Here is a 22,762-nt window from a genome sequence, read left to right as displayed (position 1 = left end):
AGCTAAATATTCTCGATTTCACTCACATAAATAAAACTAGCAAAAAGATTTAAATCTGAGGCAACCAGACTTTTGCTTAGCTTTTCTGATTTTGAGTTTTTAGTTGGGTCCCTTTTCAGGGTCTCATGGGTGTCACAGTCCATCATGTTTCTTTTTTTATTATTATTGTTATCAGCTGTGTCAGTACCACTGTGTACCACTTTCAGAAAAAACTGGGTGAAATTCCTGTCATCTCCGACTTATGTCTGTTTGCTGTTGCCATAACTTGGATAACTTAGAATTCGACATAAATAATAATAGTAACTGTTGAATGGTAGAAGCATGAAAACAATGAAAAGGAATAGTTGTAAGATTATTTTATTTGCCCTTTATGAACAGCTTTAGTAATAACCAATACCACACTGATCTTAGCAGGTGGTTAACAATTCATATCATCTTTTACACCCCTTTGTCAATTGTTTAAATTATTCATTCTGCTGAACTTACTAAAATTAGGGTAATTGCGCCCAATAAAAAGTTGGTCTGAAAAGTAACCAGCTGTAGCATCCCAGCATGTTGTTTTATTTTTCTGTTTTGTGTATTTGTAAATGTGTGAGTCACCATAAGTATGTTATGTAAATTTAAAATCACGCAGTACATATATTTTTAATTATAGCTGTGAGTTTAATTAATTTTCACCGATTAATTCATCTGTTTATTTGAAAGGCTAGCATATCTGTTTTTAGGTATTCAGAGACCTAAAGTTAGTTAGGACTCATGAGCTCACTGTGTTGTACAAAGGTATAGGCCAATGTAAAGAAGACACTTTGGAGAGGGGGGATTCAACATTAAACTGCATTCAGATACAGTTTTCACAGCATTGCTCTATGTTCCTCTCAAGACAGGCCTCTCCTACATTCCATGCAATTATCTTGTCAGTTGTCTTGTTGCCTTTTTCGTTCAACTGTCAGGAATCTATATTACTGCCACACAGCAGATTTTAAATTTGACAGCAGCTCAGTATTAGTTTCACCTCAGTCTGTGCTGTCTCCTGCAGCTTTGCTCTGCCAAGCTCACAGCAAACATGTTGACCAAGGCTGGAGAAACGTGATAGGCACACTAGCACAATAGCACAGCCTCACAGGTTAAACAGATACAATTAGAACAATATACAGTATAGTACGAACTGAAATCATTAATTCTGGGTTGCATCCGATTATAAACATCAAGTCAAGATCGAAGCTAAAGCTCCTTGGTTTTGTAAATCTGACAAAATATTCACATTTTGTGTCATTCTATTCAATGTAATGACTAGTTTGTCTTAAATGTGATGGTGATACTGAAGTAGTTCTTTTGGGGGGTGGGGGGAGCACAGGCCTGAGGCTTTTCTCTGACTAGAATATGTCACATCAGGATACAAGAGACAATGGAAGCACTTTGTGAACTAACAAGGACAGCATCACCTAAGTGCTCAGGTGGTTTTCATTTCTGTGTGGTACCGACAGTAGTTATTTTCTCAATCAAAGCCTTTCAGCACAACGTTGTACAATGCACCAGTATGAATAGATAGCATAGTGAAAAAGACTTCAATGTCTGGAGAGATGAAATTTGCTTTTGGACGAACACCATATTATTCTATAACCCGTACTTTGGTCCAATGCAGTTCCATGCAGTGGATTCTTTTTGTCGAGGAGACATGAACCTCTCCCATTAAAAGCCTGCGGGTGCTTTAAAGTTTAAAGACGAGTGTCACTTATAAACTAGATCAGAGAAAAAGGTAGATACCGTTGTTGTGAAAAACAGTCAATACTAATTATTCTTCAGTAATGCTTCCTCGCTATGCTATTGCTGATCACCAACAATTTCTGCATTAAAAATTGGATTCAACGTAGTTACAGAAGAACGCAGGATTAGATTCATGTAGTTAGGAATAGCATAACAGCAGGCAAAGTGTCACAAAACTACATTTTGTGCACATGAGCATGAAAGTAAATTACATAAAGAGCTGTTTAGTTTTAGGAAGTGCTAAGAAAGTGCACAGTAGGAGGAAAGAAGGCAGAGTTCCAAAAATGTGGAACTTGACAGAAGACTTATCTTTTCAAGACCAATCTTTTTAATAGATTTTTCTACAGTGAACATTTGTTTTCCCATGTTGTTTCCTTTCACTTGCAAATTTTGCTATAGGCAATGTAGAACAAGCAGAGCTATACCATAGCTGCTCTCAAACAAATCCGTCTAACACTTGAAATCTCACCATTTTACTTTAATTAGATGACAACACCATCTCCACTGATATTCCAACTTTCACATTTCAAAACTTGTATGCTGCTAAAGATGCTTAAGATTTGAAACAGTATTCTATAAATGTAGGATTGAAAACAAAAGCCTGCATAGACAAAATCATGGATGCTTTAAAAGTTGTTGTTGTTGATTTATTGAATCTAAATCTATTTGCACTAAGTGCAGAGACTTTAAAATGACAATGTATTTTAGAAGAACTAAGGAGGCTTTTATCACCCAGCTGGATATATATAAGATTTTGGTTTACTGCAGAAAATAACTTGAAGTGGAGTAGGCATTTCATTTCCGAGGCAAGTATGTCAGATGTCAACACCATCTCCAACTCCAAATGGGACTAAGTTGCAATTGCACCACATGGTTTTCAAAACATATTTTTTATTTGACATTATATTCCTATAAAAGCCCGAAATGCTGAGCTTACATGAGATGCAAGAGGCAGCATCTCTTCACAAGTCTTTCAACCAGGTATCAATGAGTGTTTCAAACATTCTTTTAGGAAAATAAAAATGTGCTTGAGAGTGAAAAGGAAGGTTAAGTTTTTTTTCTACATATCAAGTTGTTTTGATGTAGCACAGTGAATGGCAAGGGATTCAAAAGAAGCTTTTACCTTTATGTTTTAATCTTTAAAAAGTTGGATGATTTGTAGAAATGTTATTACGATAAATTGTATGGAACACCATATGCAATTATGAAGAAAAACTTCAGAAAATCAAAATGTTTCATTTTTTCTACAAAGGGATCAGTGTACAAACAGCCATAAGTGACAGATATATTCTTTATATAATGACTCACAACCTATTTTTCTTTTGTATAGGGCTCTTTTTGTTTATCTCGGGCTCTTTCACTGACGATTGGTGTGATACTGAAGGCCAACAAAGAACAACTATCCTTGGTGTTGGAGGCAGGCAGAGCTGAATTGGAAACCATGGAAACACAGCGCTTGCCTCTCTAATCCCTCGGCCCTGCCAGACAGTAGACAAATACCTGCGCATGCCCCGTCCTATTCAACACCTGCATGAAAGAAAAGCCTTCCCAGCCTAAAACAATATGGAAATACACCAGGGAGAAAGTGTTTCAACAAGACTGTATCTACATATCACAGATAAACAGCCCTAGCTGTTGTTTCTGATTTCTATATAAAAATCCATGCGCAGTTTAGGGACACATGCATTTATGTTATTCTCCCTAGCTATGTTTTTTTTTTTTTTTTTTTTTATTTGACAAACACACACCTGGCTACATATTCATACAGCAAATTAAAGGGAACCAGTTAGTCTCTTTCCCCCCTTTGCATTATGTTTTATCCACTGGTGAGAGCTTTGGCTACTATATTCTCCTGTTATTGTCAATTTTACTTAATAATACATTTTATGAATGTATTATTTATAACCTTCACACTCAAACAGTAAAATTTTGCCTATTTTATCAATTTATTAGTTTCATCAGTTTTAACTATAAAGTCATCTGCCCTTATACCTGACCAGTAAAGGGAGTGGGAAAGAATGTAGAAATTAAGAAAATCAAGGTAAGAAGCACAATGAAAATAGGACTTCATAGTTTAGAGAAATTGAATTAAGGTGTTGATGAAAATGTTGACATTTATTTAAGTAGAATCTGAGATTTTGTTGCTTTTCAACTTACAAAACAACTTATGTGGAGCGGACACCTTAAACGGTGTCGGAAATTTGCCATGTTGATATTATATCGGTATATGGTATTACCCAGAACCAGCATTACGAGTGGGATAACCGGGGCTTTTATTCTGTTTTTTTTTTTTTTTTTTCGCATGTGTGTTATTAAATTAATTATTGAATTAATTAAAAAGTGCCTACAGCATGAAAAAACAACGGTCCTTGACGTCTTTGACCACTTTCAGCCAAAGAAACAGTGGCCAGGTGAAAGATGTAAAGACACTAAAAGTATTTATTTTTTTCCATAGAAGTAACTGAGATATTTGCTTCTATCAGTCTTAAATGCGTATGTGGTCTTCATATATACCCAAAAAAAATTTTTTTTTTTTTTAAATACTATTTGAAAATGTCCTTGCCACTTATTAAGTGATGAGAGCAAATCCGTGCCACAGATTGCTTGTGTTTCCTATGGATATTAGCCAGCCACATTTGTTGATGCATAATGCTTATTTGCAAAGTTTTCTCACCTTCATTTCTGATTCTCAGGATGTAATGAAAACTTTTCTCTACTGTTTTATCACCTTTGTAGTTACACCTTTGAACCCGACAATATACAACCAGCGTGGTTCTCTTAGACTTAGACAACTTTATTTGTCATCCTGCATGCACAGAGTGTGTACAGAACAAAATTTCGTTTTCATACAGCTTGGAAAATCACGGTAAAATGCAGTAAATGTCAATAAATAAATTTTAGTGTCCATTTTGTGTCTTCAGCAACGTCTCTTCACAAATCTTACCTTGTTCACTTCCGATTAATGAAGTGGAAAGCTGTTTCTGGGTTCACTGTACTAGAACTAGGATCTTAGAATTGTTTCATCATATAAGAACTATCTATTTATGTGATGCCAACTGTAAGATCGCTCTGCCCTTGCAGAAGTGTACCCCAGGCAGATCTACCCTCCGACAAACAAAGACACCAACATAAAGGTAAAGAAGACAGGGAAAATATATTCAACCAACAGTAAATCAAGTCAGTGAAGTTATTTCAAGGTGACCATGGACAAATCAACTTTAACGCAGTACCGTATAAGACTTGACTCCGTCTTCTAGCTCCTGGAGCTCCCTCTCCCCCTGGCTCTGCCTCATTCTCTCCCTATTTCAACTGTTGACTCTGAGAATAATCTAAAGGGGTGAATGTAAGGCAAGACACATTTTAGCAACAAGACAATTCAAAGTGCTGTACATGGACAGAACATAAGAAAAAAGATACAGAGGAAAGCACATTGCAGTGGAATAGTAGCAGCAGGTCATATTTAACAGCAACTTAAACAAATTGCTTTTTAACTCAGAGTATCAGCACTGTCTTCTGGGAGTTTGTTCCAGATAAATGTTGCATAAGACTAAATGCTGCTTCTCTATGTCTGGTTCTGGTTCTGGGGATGCAGAGTAGAGTTGAGCCAGAAGACATGAGTGGTCTGGAGGGTTAATACACTGCCAAGGAATTAATTATTTTGGTGCTAAGCCATTCAGTTATTTATAGACTAACCAGAGTATTTCAAAGTCTATTCTCTGAGATACAGGGAGCCAGTTTAAGGACTTTAGAACTAGGTTGATGTGCTCTACTTTCTTAGCCTTAGTGAGTACGCGGGCAGCAGCATTCTGGATCAAATGCAGCTGTCTGATGGGCTTTTTTGACAGATCTCTGAACACACCGTTGCAGTAATCAGTTCAACCCAATTGATAAACATGTGGATTAGTTTTCGAGATTTGGCTGAGACATTGGAAATCTTATTCAGGCGATAGAAGGCTGACTGTGTAATTAACCTTAGATACCTCTGAAGGTTCAGATCTGAGTCAATCACTATACCCAGATTTTAGGCCTTTTCGGTGGTTACAAGCTGAAGCCTTTGAAGATGTGTGCTAACTCTTGATCACCCTTCGTTTGGTCCAAAAAAAATTATTTCAGCTTTGTTTTATTCAACCATCAAAAATCTTGGCACATCTATGAATTGGTTTCTTCCAAGCATTTAATCAGTGCTTGAATGAGTTCATAGGTTCCTGATGATATGGTGGTGTAGAGCTGTGTATTTTTACAAGTAACTCAATCACTTCTCAAACTGCTGGTCCAAATTGGTCTCCTATCAGATTCCAAAACACGCAGGGAGACTGTTTAATTTTGCAACAGTGCAGTGTTGCTAGTGGCCTTCAGGAGGCTAATCCTGGAATTTACAAGTCCAGTGGCCCTAGTGGGTAAAATTTACATGGTGCTGATTTAAAGCCCAAGCTTAAATGTTAGTTATAAGAGCCTGACTAGGCATGGAGAGGGAATGGTGATGACGATACTGAAAAAATGAGCACCATATTTGAGATGAATGTCAGAAACGAGGGACGGAAAAGTATCCTGATCAGCTCGCGCACGGGTTAAACTAAACAAATAACAGCCCTGTAAATGCTAAAGGGGGTCAAAACTCGCCAGATCCTTAGGGAGGCATAGATCAGAGAACCTACAACGACAGTAAAACCATCAAAAGAGGCGACGCAATGTCTGACCTCGGGAGATGTTAGGATGGAAACCGAGTTAATGAACTGCACCTGCAGAAGGTTGAAGCAGAGGTTGTGCGAATTGACAGAGCACATGGGAACATATGATCTGTCTAAATGTAAACAGGGAAGTGGAATGCTTGAAAAATCAACTGATGATATTAGACACGAAAGAGAGGAAAATGGAGAGATAAGTCTCCCCTGACGTGGCAGGGTGGGCGTTTAGCTTGAGTAAACGCTGATGGGTGAAGCCGAGGAATAGGCGAGCCTTGTTGAGCAAAGGGAGAAGAGGTGTTGTCGTGGCAGGAATGGAGGGTGAACTCCTGGAGATGCACTAGTTGATGAGGAGCACTGGAGAAGGATGATGATGCAGATTGGCTGAAGTACAGGTGCATGACGAGACAATCAGTGGATGATGAAGCGCCTGGGGTGAGTCTCCTAGTTTGAATTTAAGTCTAAACTCCATTTCACTTCTATTTTTCAGTATCAAAATGAAGAAAAACAAAAAACATTTGCTAAAAGAATATGGATACATTTTCACCTATATGCAATGTTTATATTTGTGGAAAATTAATTAAAAGTAAAAGCATAGTTTCAAAACTAATGATAAGAAACATATCTTAAAAATATTACTGGTACTTTTAGTCTCTTTCTGTTGTGCAATTATTCCATGATGAAAATGGAAAACTGATAAAATCTGCATTAATTATTATGTCTGTGTTTAAAAACATTAGTTGGTTTATTTATCAAGTTATTGGCCAAAATTATTAAGCACCAATTTAAGAAATCCAAATGGCCACTTGTGGCTCCAGAGCCACCGCTTGCAGGCCCCTGGTCTGAACCAAGAGAGAACAGTTAAGCACAAAGATTCAAAACTGATATAAAGTAGGAGGACGGGTGTTAGAACCTAAGTTCCTTCCTCTCAGTTTCCTTTTGTTTTATTACAGTTTCATTTGTGAAGTGGGCCACTACACTCCTTGAAGTAACAAATCAATCAAAACTTGTCTCATTATTAGTTTATAAATAGAAACATGTTTTCATATGTTGCATATGTGTAAGCACCACATGGACTGGATCTCAAGGTGCGTTCATTTTTAAACCTCTGGGTCTCATCTTTGCGTTTGATGTCTTTTTAGCTTCTTCCAGCCATCACCTGCTGCGTGCACTGGAGCAGTTTGCGGCTTAGGGTGAAGCAGAGCCATTTGCGTTTCTTGGTGTCTTGTTCACAAGTGACATTAGGATGGAGCGGAAGATTGCAGGCACCTGTAATGAAAGCGCTGAGCCATAAAGTGAAATTCTCAATTTACAGGTCCATGTATGTTTTCACCCTCACCTATGCACATGATGTATGGATCATCTATGAAAAAATGAGATCCTGCAAAAAGGAGTTTGAAATGACTTTTCTTCATAGAATGACCTGACTCAGCCTTAGAGATAGGCTGTGATGATCTGTCATGAAGTAAAGCTGCTGCTCCTCTGCATCAAAAGGAGTCAGTGGAAGTGATTTTAAGGAAGGAACGAACGAACAACGCTGTAAATTGTACCTTTAAAGGATTCTGGACAATGAGCAAACCTCTAGAGTTCAGAGGAACACAATCATTGTTGCATGTAAATTCACGTTGCTTAAAGTAAAGCTATAAACTAAACCAGAGTTAACATTTCTACATCTCTTATAAAATTAAAATAAGCTAATAAGTGTTTTATCTAGTCTGATTTAACTTTGATATCATTCTGTGATCAGTGGACCTGATACTCATTTAAATATCAAAGAAACTACAAATGTCTGCATGAGTTGTTGTCCTTGAACTCCTTTTTTTTTCATTATTCAGAATGGATGGTGGATAATGTGATGGACTGTGTAATTACATCTGTGATAAATAATTGCTGCAAAATAGTGCTGTTAAAAATCTAATTAAAATTCAAATGGAAAAAGGGTTAGTTGCATTACATGACTTCACGAGGTCCCTATGACCCTGTTAGTCCCCACACCATCCAGGCATGGAAGATGATTGTCAAAACAAAATAGCTTAATAATTTGGAGTCTTATTATAAGTACAAAACAGCTTAAAAAAAGAGGTGAAAGAAAAATAAAATTATTCCTACATTGTTTTAATGAGTTTGCATACCAATGCTGTCTTTCTTTGATTAACATTTCAACAAAACATTAGCATGATAGTATAACAGTGCAGCGCATGTTTGAAAACCAGGATACATACAAATCTCAGCCATATGATGCCAGGTGTTGCTGTTCCTGTTCACTATTAAATTTACAACAACAAAAATGTTAGCTTTCCAGCAGTAAAGAATGTGCCTGCCCCATGCTATTCGTGATGATGGGGGCTTCAACAAGAAATTGTTCACCTTTAACAGACCGCTGCAAACAATACGAGAATTGTATGTGGCACATATTGTCCTACAGGCCAAGAGACACTCAGAGAACAGTGCATACCATCTGGAGTTAGACATACATATAACATCTGTAGCCAGACCTCTTCATAAGGTGACCTGAAGCTCAACTTTTGCTTGTCTAAAGTCCCACATGTGCCCCATTTCCCGAAAAATACACAATGTCTGTAAAGATGTAGCTAGCTGAGGATGACAACATGGGTCCGACCAAACAAGGCAACACGTATATTGGGAATATCTGGAAGGTACTACGCAGTTCTCGTGATTTTTTTTTATATGGTACCAAAAAGACTCATTTGGCTTTAATTTTAACCAAAACATATAACTGTTCTGAGTTGAACATGCATTGCTTACGATTTCCTTGCCTGAAATGTTGGCACTGGCAGAGGAAAAGCAGTGGAACTTGCTAAGAAAACCCAGTAGGCACTATGGGCTTCGGATGGCAGGACAGGCATGAGAACCCAAAAAAGAAAAAGTTAAAATGTGCAAGAAAAGAACTCTGCACACGCGTTTCTTGATCCTGGCACGCCAGAAGGAGAAGGCAGAGGTGCAACAGCTTTTTGTTTGCCAGCATGGTCACAAGATGGTTTACAAGGGAGGCACACCCTCCCCTAATGGAATGAATAAAATGATTTATTTAGTGTGTTCTTCCAGGATATTTGATATGCTTGGCTACATTTAGCCCATATCCTCATCATAATGAAACAGCAAGCAGTCAGAGTTGCAGAGAGGCATCTTACTGGAAGACGAGAGAAAAACTGTGCCTGAGGCTCTGTTAAATGATGCTCCTCGTCCACAGTCACACCCTCATTTCTCTTCTTGTCAATACAATGCTCGGTGGCAGAGAAGGGTGAAATATATCAAAATATATCTCTGTACAAATGACTGTGCTTAAAACAAATGTACCCAAAAGTGCTGAATATGCATCATATCTTCCTAATGTATGAATCTACGCAATCCAGATTCATTTCAGAATCTCTGTTGTCAGAATCAGACTGATTATACACTACCTCATCAGATTTCTTATTCAGATTTATCATTACTTATATTACATTTATGTAATAAGAAATATGAATGATTAGCAAAAAATGCTAGAAAAATATTTTTGTTTTTTTAACATCCGTCAGGTTAATATAATATATCTATTTTTTTGCTGACTCCATGTGTGGTACAGTCAACACAAAACAATTATAATTTATGAAAGAAGAACACTCCATTTGGTTTCTTTGAAAATGTTATTTTTTTCCATTTAAGTTATTTACTGGTTGACAAAATTATATCTGAAGATGACTCATTTCCCCCTGACTCTCCTCTTTAACAAAGACTATTGATGGACCCATTTTCAAACCACTTAGAAGACAGAGAAAAAACTTTATGGGACTAATTCTTCCTTCTTTAGATTTGCTTTTAATTTAGTATATACCTCTCAGTGTCCCCAGCAGGTCAGAAAAGCCCACAGCTTTCAATAGATGTCTCTTTGGCACAGTTATTAACCTCATATGGAACTCTAATATGCCAAATTGTTACGTTAATTATAAATGCAATACAATTGTAAATTTAATTAGGCTCCTTTCAACTCAATATCTTTACATACTGCCAGTTATCAGTGAATGTCTTCTCAAGACCTTTAAAAAAAACAAAAAGAAACAAAAAAAAGGGGTCAAATTCTTATCCAACTATATAGAGCACAACGCAGTAAAAATTGACTTCAAATCAATCCAATTAATTCCGATATAATCACAATGAGCAAAAGCCCTGTTTTTAGCTCAGTGTAGACTTCTGTAAGACATTAGTAAACCATACGACTACTCATGGCCATGAGTTAGAATTCGATTTAGAACTTTGTTCAGGTTTATACCAAGTAAAGCAGCCCGGCCAAAAAGTGGTCCAAGCTTAGACTAAAAGGTTTGTCAGGTCCACAAAGAAATGTAAACAGTGCAAAATACGACTTTACTCTTCATCTATGGATTCTCCAGCTTTTCAGCCAAGCTTCACATGCACTGCAAAACGGGAACTAAAAGTACACCCATTTCTTGAAATGGGTGTATTTGTCCTTGATTTGAGCAGGTAAATAAGATTATCTACCAAAGGAATAAAGATTCTTACCCCTATATTAAGATAATTAGATATATTGCTCTTGAAATAAGATGATGGAGAGGAGCTGTTCCTATTTTAAGTGGAAAAACTTATTCCATTGGCAGATCATTCAAACTTGCCTGCTCAAATCAACGACATATACACTAATTTCAAGAAAATTGTATGTACTTTTAGTTCCCTTTTTGCAGTGTGAGTTTCGACCCACCTCCTCCTCATCTCCTCCTTCACACCTACATGTGTTGTTAAAGTGCCTTTCTATTATACAAAACCAAGTTAAGTTTGCTCCATAGGAAATAGGATGGTTGCACAGGAAGTGACAGCGTTATTTGGAACATAGAAAGGAAGCAGCGCTGACAAAAATAACAGGTGTTTTAAGCAGCAATACCTACAGAGAAAAAGACACAGCTAAACACTGAAGTACTCAGGCAGGAGTGCTTTCTATGGTAAAGAAAAACAAAGAGAACACAAAAGAATTGATGGCAGCAATACTTCCATTATGGCTTTTTTTTGGGTAAGGGGCAAAGTTAAATGGAAAAACTGGCCAGGTGAGAATTTTTATTTAAAATAAAGTGAACACAAAGTTGATGGCAACAACATTTCCAAATCAGGACTCTACATCTATTGAGATTGCATGACTCCAAATGACTCATAAAAAATAAATGTTGAACCTAACTTTCTGATAAAAATCAGTGAAGACTGTGATATCTACACATTAAAAACTGCATTTTATTTAGATTGAATGTAGCGACTGAGAATTGCATTTTCTTGTAATGAACATTTGAAAGCAAGCTTTAAAATGGGTTGAGGCAGCAGATGGCCCTGTCCACACAACATAATTTTTTTTCTCTTTTACCTCCAGTCCACACAGAGAAAAAAAAGGTTTCTACACAGATTTTATTTTAGTAAATTCTGTTTGCCTTGTATATGTAAAGACTTGATTACCAGAGTTTATAAGAAAACAATAACAATGAGACTGCTTTGCTCATGTCCATGAGGGAAAGTGACAGGTCCATGGCCAAACCACCAGTTGTTACCCTGTCCCTCCATGTTTCACCGTGTCCTTTGTGGTGGAAAATGTTCTACCCCCACGTCACCGGAGGTTGAGGGAGTCCAGCCGGGTTGAGCCTCAACAGTTTAAGCTGCCGGCTCAAGGCGTTGACAGTAACAAACTCTAAACACTATCAATCAATGACCAAAAACTAGCGATTCCAAGTATGATTCGTTACGGGGCGCGGCCATGTGTCTGACTAAGATGCTTTCATAGAACAATGTGGGCCTATGGTGACGAAAGCATGTTTCGTTTCAATCAATAGGAAAATACAACTCCAATAGCCACTGTTTTATCCTAAGAGGGCATCACTAAGACAGTTTTAAGACAAATATTTTCAGAACTAATCAAATTCACATAAAAATGTAAAAGTAATAGGCACAGTAACAAAGTAGCATGCTTAGGCCCGATTTATATAGTTTATCTGCAAAAAAAAAAAAGTTGCTTTTGGGGGTGAGTCACACTTTACACATTAAGCTCATTGACTGAAAATAGGGCTGAGTTGTGTAGCGTGCAATCCCAGCTGGTCACTTGATGAACTGTATAGAGAAGATTTGAGCTGTTGTTGCATTTGCCCACACAAGCTGTGAGATGGCATGCACCTTTTCATATTTAATGTTAAAAACAAACATAGACATTGTGGACAGTGATTCCTTCCCATGTTATGACAATGACTGAGAGGAAAAGCTAAACTGTGTCAAAGAAAAATTAAACAACAGCTGTTCAGGCAGAATTATTCTGAATCCCAAAGATAGAGTAAATCCTGAATATTTTGAAAATCTGTTTAAATACATATCCACAGCTGGGGCCTAAATAATTGAATAGCTACAAGACTAGGCAATAGAAGCACGTTCACTTGGAAACAAAAGAATATCTACAAAAAAGTCATGAACCTTGAAAACATTCATGAAGAACAATATGTTAAGTTAAAGGTTCACCTAAGATTTTATATATGACCTGCAAAGTACAAAGTGTATCCTTCATGATTAGCTGAAATACAGCCTTGAGAGTATGTCATGAGAATCCGATTTGCTGCAGTATGATAGGAGAGACTTGGCCACATGTATTCTTCTCTCATGCTGCTGTCCCCGGCAAGCCTGAGAAGAAATGATGCCTCAACAAAGAACATTTGAGGGGGGGGAGAAATATTTTTTTTGACCTCTAAATACCTCTTGCGTTTAGCCCTGGCCAACATCACTGACCTTGCCTTGACACCAGCACCACAGGGAAAAAAAGCACTCATTTGGTTCAAGGTCAAAGCCAAGAACTATTGGCAGCACTTGCAATTTTGACACACTGGGTTTTAGATGATCTACTGGTAACCTCAGGCAGTCACACATTTCAGTTTCTCTGTCTAGTTACATCTATTGCACAGTATATTTTCACATATTAAAAACTTTTCATTTTCTTAAACTGAACAGAGTTGATTTACATTAAGGTTGTTTGGTCGGAAAAAAGAAAAAACAGACGTACATACGTTGGGATATTATTCATATGAATGTATATGAACATGTGCTCTGATTTTACTCTGATACTCTAAAACAATGTTACTTAAAGCACTATACTTCTCTTTTTTTGATCAAAATAATTGTATTTCTGTTCTTTAAACTATATAATGGAAATGAATCTCTAACGTCCAGGTTGTTTAAATAAATAAGTTATTTAATGGAATGTGCAAGAATAAAGACATTACATATACATATGTAATGTATAGCTTAATTAGCGTTGATGATTGATTTACTTGCATTGGGTCCCTTGTATCTTTTACATATTCATCATATTTATGGATATACAGTCATGGACAAATTTGTCGGTACCCCTTTTTTAAGCAAAGAATTCCCACAATGGTCAGTGAAATAACTTGAAACTGCTAAAAGTAATAATAAACAAAACTTAGGCATTGCTTTTGAATTGTGGTTCTACATAATCTTAAAAAAAATAAACTAATGAAACAGGCTTGGACAAAATGATAGTGGCCCCTAGAAAAGATATAAAATAATTTGACTATACAGACATGTTAAACTAATTAGCAATGCAGATGTCTTCAAGCTTGTAACCAGTCAGCACCCATTTCAGCAATTATCACCACCTGTAGCTGTTTGTGGATGGCAATCGCTTCCAGTTGGCCTTCCTTCTTTCTGGCATGAGGAGCTGCTGCCCAGTGTACATGAACACATGTCCCCCAGGACACACATCACCCTCTGGGACACAAAATAGAGGCTTTTCTGTGAGTAAATCCATCACCGTTACATAGAAATATAACCTAATTGTAATGAAGTTTAAACGAACGTTCAAGCTGAAAGACTCACCCTCCCCCCTCACCCTGGCATACCTGATTAACTGATTTCCTCGTCATGCGTCCGTGCACCAGCCAATCGCATCAGGACCTCATCCTTCCATCCCACAAGACTTTGCTTATAAGGCGCCCAGCTCATGGATCCTCCTGCTCTTCAGCTGAGCTTCAACCCTCCTACACCCCATCTCCTCCTTCATGGTCTCAAGCTTCATCTGACTACTCCTTCCCTACGGCCTCCACTACCAGTGTCCGGAACCCCGGGGGGAATACTTTTAATCCTAAAAATCAACATCCAAGCTCATACACATTTGCATCTGTCATGTCTTCTGCTGGGGTCTGAGCGCCAAAGAACTCTTCTAATTTATATCAATAAATCTCTCCAATTGCCTTTTTGTCTGTGTGAGTCCCTCCAGATTTTACAGTCTAAATATGCAACACATAAAAAACATTTTTGTGCTTAAAAATAGACAAGGAGCACCCTTATTGTGATGCAAATTGACCCAAAAGTTCATATTTTACTACTTTGCTCTATTCGCTTCGCTCTGTTTGCCCAAATCATGCTGTTCGCATCTCTCTAAACGTGTCCTTCGCATTGTGGACCGTTATTCCACTCCTGAACGCGCCTTTACATAGGGATAAAATGTAGATCACTCGCTCCAAATGTTCCCGTTGTGAACGCACCTTAATGAACCAAAACACACTACTGAAACCACCTAAGAACGGCTATAGGGCCTCCTATGAGTCCTGATCTAAATCCTGTTGAACATCTATAGAAGGAGCGGAAACACAGCAAAACATTAAGTTACAGGTGCCATCATTTTTGTCCAGGCCTGCTTTATTAGTTTATTTTTTTTAACAATTCTGTCGATCCACAATTCAAAAGCAATGTCTGATTTTCATTGGTTCATTTTCAGTGAATTTTATTTATTATTTTTGTCAGTTTCAAGTTATTTCAGTAATCATTGTGGGATTTTCCTTGATTAACAGATGGGCACCAACAATTTTGTCCATGACTCTAACAGGATATGTGTTCCTTGTACACGTCCATGTATTTTGTCTCAAATTCATTACATTTATGTATTTCAATGGCTTTTTTACAACAACAAAAAATACAAATATTTTTAAAATCCTAAGGTAAGTTTTATACCAAAACATATCTGTACTCTCTCTAGTACAGCTTGTTTTCCTCATATTCTCTATCCGTCACAGTGAATACAGAAATCCTGTTGGTCTAGTGTTTCAGGTACTCACCTTCATCCACTTATTAAATATTAACCAGCACAAACAACAGTTCTGCTTGGATTTCCTTTGAGTTTCCTCCAGTTTCATCTGAATCTGATTGCAACTTGGATAGTATAAATAACGTTGGACTTCCAGACCAACTGTCTGTAATCTGCTTGACCTTTTCTGATGTCGCCGAGGTGATTAAGCCAGATCTAGTGTTGTACAATAATTTTTCTTCCAGTCAAAATGCTTTTAAACTAATTCTGTTTCTCATTGATTAACTAATTGACAAGCATTGTTAAATACTTAAAAGTTATTTATGTCTTGTTGTTCATTTTCTCTTCCTACCCTTGTATTTGCATACTGCCTTGTTCTCCTAATAAAACTGGGATGAGCTCTACCTGTTTGTCCTCAGGGATCCTCCTGGCAATGCCTCATCAATAACTGGGCTTACTGGCAGTCTCTGCCCGCTGACTTAAATTCTTAATGAGCAGAGCACATCACTAATGATGGTGTAAAGTCAATGTGGTGTTGCATATCACCTGTATCAGCAGATTTAACTAACTATACTTCAATATACTGTGTAGCAATTAAAAAGTATATAAAAGAAGTAAATTATTCATGAAAAGGAGGACTCTAATCAAGTGCAATGTGCAATATAAGCTGTTGTTGAGTAAATGTTTGCATGTTGTTGTTGTTTTTTTCATTATCAGTGCTGTCACCATAATTCTGGCAGTTATGTGTCCAATGTCCACATGTTAGGATTGGTGGGAGGCAGTAATATACTAAAATATTTAGGAAAAAACAATAATTAATATAGTAAAAATGCACAAAGAATTAAGTTTTCTTTTCAAGGAATTTACTTGGCAAGTTGGACTTAGTGAGTTATTTACTTCAGTGTATGATATGAACCAACATGCTGCTTAATTATAATACACAATAGATATTTTTTCTTTTTGTCTTAAAGGGTTTCGGCCAGCTAGTTTTTTTCTAAACTCAACACATATAAATGAAATGAAAAGGAGCAAAGAAAATGAACATGTATCTAAAATTATGATGAGTTTGAAAAAGTATGTCAAAAATTTACTTTTGTCATGATTTAGATTTTTGTTTGTTTTTGTTTGGACTTTTCTGGACTGATTATTGTTCCACTCCTCTCAACCAACAATCATCATCCAATCAGCTCAGTCCATTTCTCAGCCACCAGTCACCATCCAATCAGCTCAGTCACCTACCAGCCAACACTCAGCACCAGATCTGCTCCACCTGCTGCAATTAATTAAGTGCCAACTCTGCTCACCTGTCTCTCTGCCTATTTATACCTGCTTCAGTCGACCACTCCCTGCCAGAACGTCTCGTCTGGTTTGCCTGCCTGCATGTGTTGTTTGCGCCAGTGGCTTCCTCCTCTTCTTCCTGTGTTTTTTTTACCTGGAACCAGTCCTCCGTCCGTCCGTCCGTCCGTCCGTCTTCTTCCGCTTATCCGGGGTCGGGTCGCGGGGGTAGCAGCTTCAGTAGGGAGGCCCAGACGTCCCTCTCCCCAGCCACTTGGGCCAGCTCCTCAGGAGGAATCCCAAGGCGTTCCCAGGCCAGCCGGGAGACATAGTCCCTCCAGCGTGTCCTGGGTCTACCCCTGGGCCTCCTCCCGGTGGGACGTGCCCGGAACACCTCACCAGGGAGGCGTCCAGGAGGCATCCTGACCAGATGCCCGAGCCACCTCAACTGGCTCCTCTCAACGTGGAGGAGCAGCGGCTCTACTCTGAGTCCTCCCTGGATGACTGAGCTCCTCACCCTATCTCTAAGGGAGAGCCCAGACACACTACGGAGAAAACTCATTTCAGCCGCTTGTATCCGGGATCTTGTTCTTTCGGTCACGACCCAAAGCTCGTGACCATAGATGAGGGTAAGAACGTAGATCGACCGGTAAATCGAGAGCTTCGCCTTTTGGCTCAGCTCTCTCTTCACCACAACGGATCGGTACAGCGCCCGCTTCACAGCAGACGCTGCACCAATCCGCCTGTCGATCTCCCGCTCCATCTTCCCCTCATTCGTGAACAAGACCCCAAGATACTTGAACTCCTCCACTAGGGGCAGCACATCCTCCCCAACCCGGAGAAGGCACTCTACCTTTTTCCGGTTCAAGACCATGGTCTCGGATTTGGAGGCATCGATTTTCATCCCGGCCGCTTCACACTCGGCTGTGAACCGCTCCAGTGAGAGCTGTAGATCACGCCCTGATGAAGCCAATAGGACCACGTCATCCGCGAATAGCAGAGAGGCAATCCTAAGGCCACCAAAACGGATCCCCTCAACACCTTGGCTGCGCCTAGAAATTCTGTCCATAAAAGTTATGAACAGAATCGGTGACAAAGGGCAACCTTGGCAGAGTCCAACTCTCACCGGAAACGAGTCCGACTTACTGCCGGCAATGCGGACCAGACTCTGACACCGGTCATACAGAGACCTGACAGCCCTTATTAAAGGGTCCGGTACTCCATACTCCCGGAGTACCCCCCACAGGATCCCTCAGGGGACACGGTCGAATGCCTTCTCCAGATCCACAAAGCACATGTACACTGGTTGGGCAAACTCCCATGCCCCCTCCAGAATCCTGCTGAGGGTATAGAGCTGGTCCAGTGTTCCACGGCCAGGACAAAAACCACACTGCTCTTCCTGAATCCGAGATTCGACTATCCGACGGACCCTCCTCTCCAGAACCCCTGAATAGACCTTACCAGGGAGGCTTAAGAGTGTGATTCCTCTGTAGTTGGAACACACCCTCCGGTCCCCCTTTTTAAATAGAGGGACCACCACCCCAGTCTGCCAATCCAGGGGAACTGCCCCCGATGTCCACGCAATGCTGCAGAGCCGCGTTAACCAACACAGCCCCACAACATCCAGAGCCTTAAGGTACTCAGGGCGAATCTCATCCACCCCCGGGGCCTTGCCACCGAGGAGCTTTTTAATAACCTCGCCAACCTCAGCACCAGAGATGGGAGAACCCGACCCAGAGTCCTCAGGCTCTGCTTCCTCAATGGAAGACGTGTTGGTGGGATTAAGGAGGTCTTCGAAGTATTCCGCCCACCGATGCACGACGTCCCGAGTCGAGGTCAGCAGCACACCACCCCCACTGTAAACAGTGTTGGTACTGCACTGCTTCCCCCTCCTGAGACGCCGGATAGTGGACCAGAATCGTTTCGAAGCCGTACGGAAGTCTTTCTCCATGGCCTCTCCGAACTCTTCCCACGCCCGAGTTTTTGCCTCGGCGACCAGCCGAGCTGCCTGCCGCTTCGACTGCCGGTACACATCAGCTGCTTCCGGAGTCCCACAAGCCAAAAAAGCCCGGTAGGACTCCTTCTTCAGCTTGACGGCTTCCCTCACCGCTGGTGTCCACCGGCGGGGTCGAGGGTTGCCGCCGCGACAACCTTGCGGCCAAAGCTCCGACTAGCCATTCAGACTCAATGTGCCCCGCCTCCCTCGGGACGTGTTTAAAGTTCTCCCGGAGGTGGGAGTTAAAGCTCCGCCTCACAGGGGACTCTGCCAGACGTTCCCAGCAAACCCTCACAGTGCGTTTGGGCCTGCCTGGTCGGACCGGCTTCCTCCCCCGCCATCGGAGCCAACTCACCACCAGGTAGTGGTCGGTGGAGAGCTCCGCCCCTCTCTTCACCCGAGTGTCCAAGACATACGGCCGCAGATCAGATGAAACGACAACAAAGTCGATCGTTGAACTGCGACCTAGGGTGTCCTGGTGCCAAGAGCACATATGGACACCCTTATGCTTGAACATGGTGTTTGTGATGGACAATCCATGACGAGCACAGAAGTCCAACAACAAAACACCACTCGAGTTCAGATCAGGTGGGCCATTCCTCCCAACCACGCCCCTCCAGGTTCCACTGTCATTGCCCACGTGAGCGTTGAAGTCCCCCAGCAAAACGAGGGAGTCCCCAGGAGGGGCACTCTCCAGTACCCCTTCCAAGGACTCCAAAAAGGGTGGGTAATCTGAACTGCTGTTTGGCGCATAAGCGCAAACAACAGTCAGAACCCGTCCCCCCACACGAATGCGGAGGGAGGCCACCCTCTCGTTCACCGGGGAAAACCCCAACGTGCAGGCACCGAGATGGGGGGCAACAAGTATGCCAACCCCAGCTCGGCGCCTCTCACCATGGGCAACTCCAGAGTGGAAGAATGTCCAGCCCCTCTCAAGGAGACTGGTTCCGGAGCCAGAGCGGTGCGTCGAGGTGAGTCTGACTATCTCTAATCGGAACCTCTCAACCTCGCGCACAAGCTCAGGCTCCTTCCCCACCAGAGAGGTGACATTCCACGTCCCAAGAGCCAGCTTCTGCAGCCGAGGATCGGAACACCAAGGTCCCCGCCCTCTACTGCTACCTGTTGTACAATGCACCCGACCCCTTTGGCCCCTCCGACAGGTGGTGAGCCCATCGGAAGGGGGACCCATGTCACCTCTTCGGGCTGAGCCCGGCCGGGCTCCATGGGCAAAAGCCCGGCCACCAGACGCTCGCCAACGTGCCCCACCTCCAGGCCTGGCTCCAGAGTGGGGCCCCGGTGACCCGAGTCCGGGCGAGGGAACACGAGGTCCAATAATCGTACTCATCATAAGGGGCATTTTGGGCTGCGCTTTGTCTGGTCCCTCACCTAGGACCTGTCTGCCTTGGGTGACCCTACTAGGGGCTTAAAGCCCCTGACAGCATAGCTCCTAGGATCATTGGGACACTCAAACCCCTCCACCACGGTAAGGTGGCAGCCCAGGGAGGGGGGAACCAGTCCTCGCTTGGTTTTATTTTATTTAACAGGAAATATGCCAAAATATCTTGCCATGTTCTGTGGAAACGTTGAAGAACAGTATTAATATAACCAAACCAGTATTGTTTATAGTTCTCTTTACTGAACCAAGACTTCATTTCCAATTTCAGCTCAGCTCCTCCACAAATCCATGTTACGCAAGCGTTCTGCAATCTTACTTGCAGGCATACACAATTCGTCCTTGGAAAATGAAGTAGGAATTGACAAAATTGCGAGTTGACACAGTGTCACATAAGCAAGAGAAAAACAATGCTGTTCTGTATTTTTAACTGCTCTAGCTAATCACTTTTTTTATCCCGTAAATTGATTTGCAATCACTTCATTCAGACATAACAGAAATGATAAAAGCCAAGAATTCTCAGGTCATTCCCTTTAGATCTCTTGTCATTAAAGACAGAGTTTTCGGTATATGCTGTAAATACCACCACTGATCTAGGAGACCCCATGCTGTTTGTTTACATTAGCATGTGTTGGTAAAAATGATCAGTTAAAATAATGAAGTCCAAAAATATAAAAATAAAACAATGAAATTCCGTGATATGCATCTACAAAATGCACATCTCACATAACAGAAATTACTGATTACACAATGAACCAGTGTGGATTGTCCAGATGTGTGCTGCTCAGTCAGCTCAATCTTCGTATCGTGGCTCATACATATACTGCTGCAGCCTCTCATATGTCAAGACAACAGTATTAACATTTTACTGTCTAATTCTTGTAGTGATAGGCTGCACCTCCCCTTCTTTGAAATCTTAATCGTAGAAGTATTCCTCCTGCTTCACTGCCTCTTATCAGGACATTAGACCTGCTCAGCTATTTCCCTACCCATGTCAAAACTTTTGCAATGCATTTAAAACCCAAGTACAACCAAACGATTTTCTCATATTTATGTTAAATGCCAAAAACCATAATACAGTTGGGAAATTTAATATTTGATATTTATTTGATATTAATGCTACCACATGTCCTGCTGGTTTCAGGGAATTAGGACAATATCCCTCTATCATTAAGCTTTGAATATACTTGACCCGAGTCTCATTAGTCTCATCATTGCAATATACTTCTTAAAGTACATTACAGCATAATTTTGACTACACATTTTTTGATATTAGACTTATTTTAAAAAAAAAAATTACAAAATATGGCCCTATTATGGCCCCTGTTAAAACAGTTGTAAAGCTGTGTTGAGAACAGATGACATGATCCTCCAGGTTGACCGCTTAGGGAGATTGTAGAGGTCCAAGGAGGAACTCAGCTTTTGGCATTTTCATTCAGGGCCATTAAGGAACGAAACATGCTTTCAGATAGTTTGGAAACCTGCAAAGACCTCTGTATTTTCTCCCATGATGCCAAAAACATTGCTTGACAGCACTGCTTTCTGCAGTGCTGTCAACATGAATCAATTGATATTAGTTAACTCTCTATTGGATTTAATGTTCTGCATTTCAAGGACTTTTATGAGTTAAACATATGAATTCTTGCAGGTTTAAATTGCTTGTGAGTTTATTTAATGTTATTTTTAAATTTCCCTTATTGTTTAAGGGATTTATATTATATTTATATTGTGTGCCTCTTTTGTTTTATCAGTTTTAAAGGCTTACAAATGAAAATTAGCCAATTGCTTAACATGGTCCCATGCCTCTCTTCTTTTGTTCCTGTACATGCTCCTAAATAAAAATGAACTCAAACATGACTCTCTGACCAAATGTGGTAGTCAGATAAATTAAGTTGTTTCCAGAATTTCTTTTACTGCAAAAAATATACTAAATTGGTAGTCTATATCCCTTGTCCTCAGGGCCCCAGTGTTCTTTTGAGAATTGAAATTACTGAAATGATTGCATCACCTCCTCAGCATGCTACAAGAGCCTGTTAACTACCCATCCATTTAAGTCAGTGTGTAAAAGTGGGGGAAAGCCTAAAACTAGCAGGTCAATGTTCCTGATGGTCAGGATTGGTGACAAGTGTTGCTAGATAACTGGAGGCAGCTTATTTCAGGGCAAAGAAAAATTGGGAGTGTTGGTAATCGTCTGAATTACAAAAAAAAGTATGGGCATTAAATACCCAACAAAACACCATTAGTGATGCCGTGATGTCTGGTGGGTTATAGGCTTATTTGGGAGTGGCTATCAAAAATAAATTCTCCTTAAGGTCCCGTTCAATGTTGGGCCAGCTCTGTGTGCAGGCTGGATATAGTGGTTTGTCCATGATTAACAGCTGTCTCCAATCAACGTTTGTAAAACCTGCCCACATCAGCTGCTGTAAAGGTTAATGTTGGTTATTGTTCTTCATTCAGAAATCTCAGAAATTATAAAGTTATCTTCTTAAAACTTGTTAGTGTGAGAGAGGGGAAAAAACCTGCTTCAAATTCAATGGGGTAGGTATTAGTAAAACAAGTCCACAGAGTACACCTAGATA

This window comes from Fundulus heteroclitus, chromosome 16 (genome assembly GCF_011125445.2).
Source record: "Fundulus heteroclitus isolate FHET01 chromosome 16, MU-UCD_Fhet_4.1, whole genome shotgun sequence".
NCBI classification, from domain to species: domain Eukaryota; kingdom Metazoa; phylum Chordata; class Actinopteri; order Cyprinodontiformes; family Fundulidae; genus Fundulus; species Fundulus heteroclitus.
Note: the sequence above shows the minus strand (reverse complement) of the source record.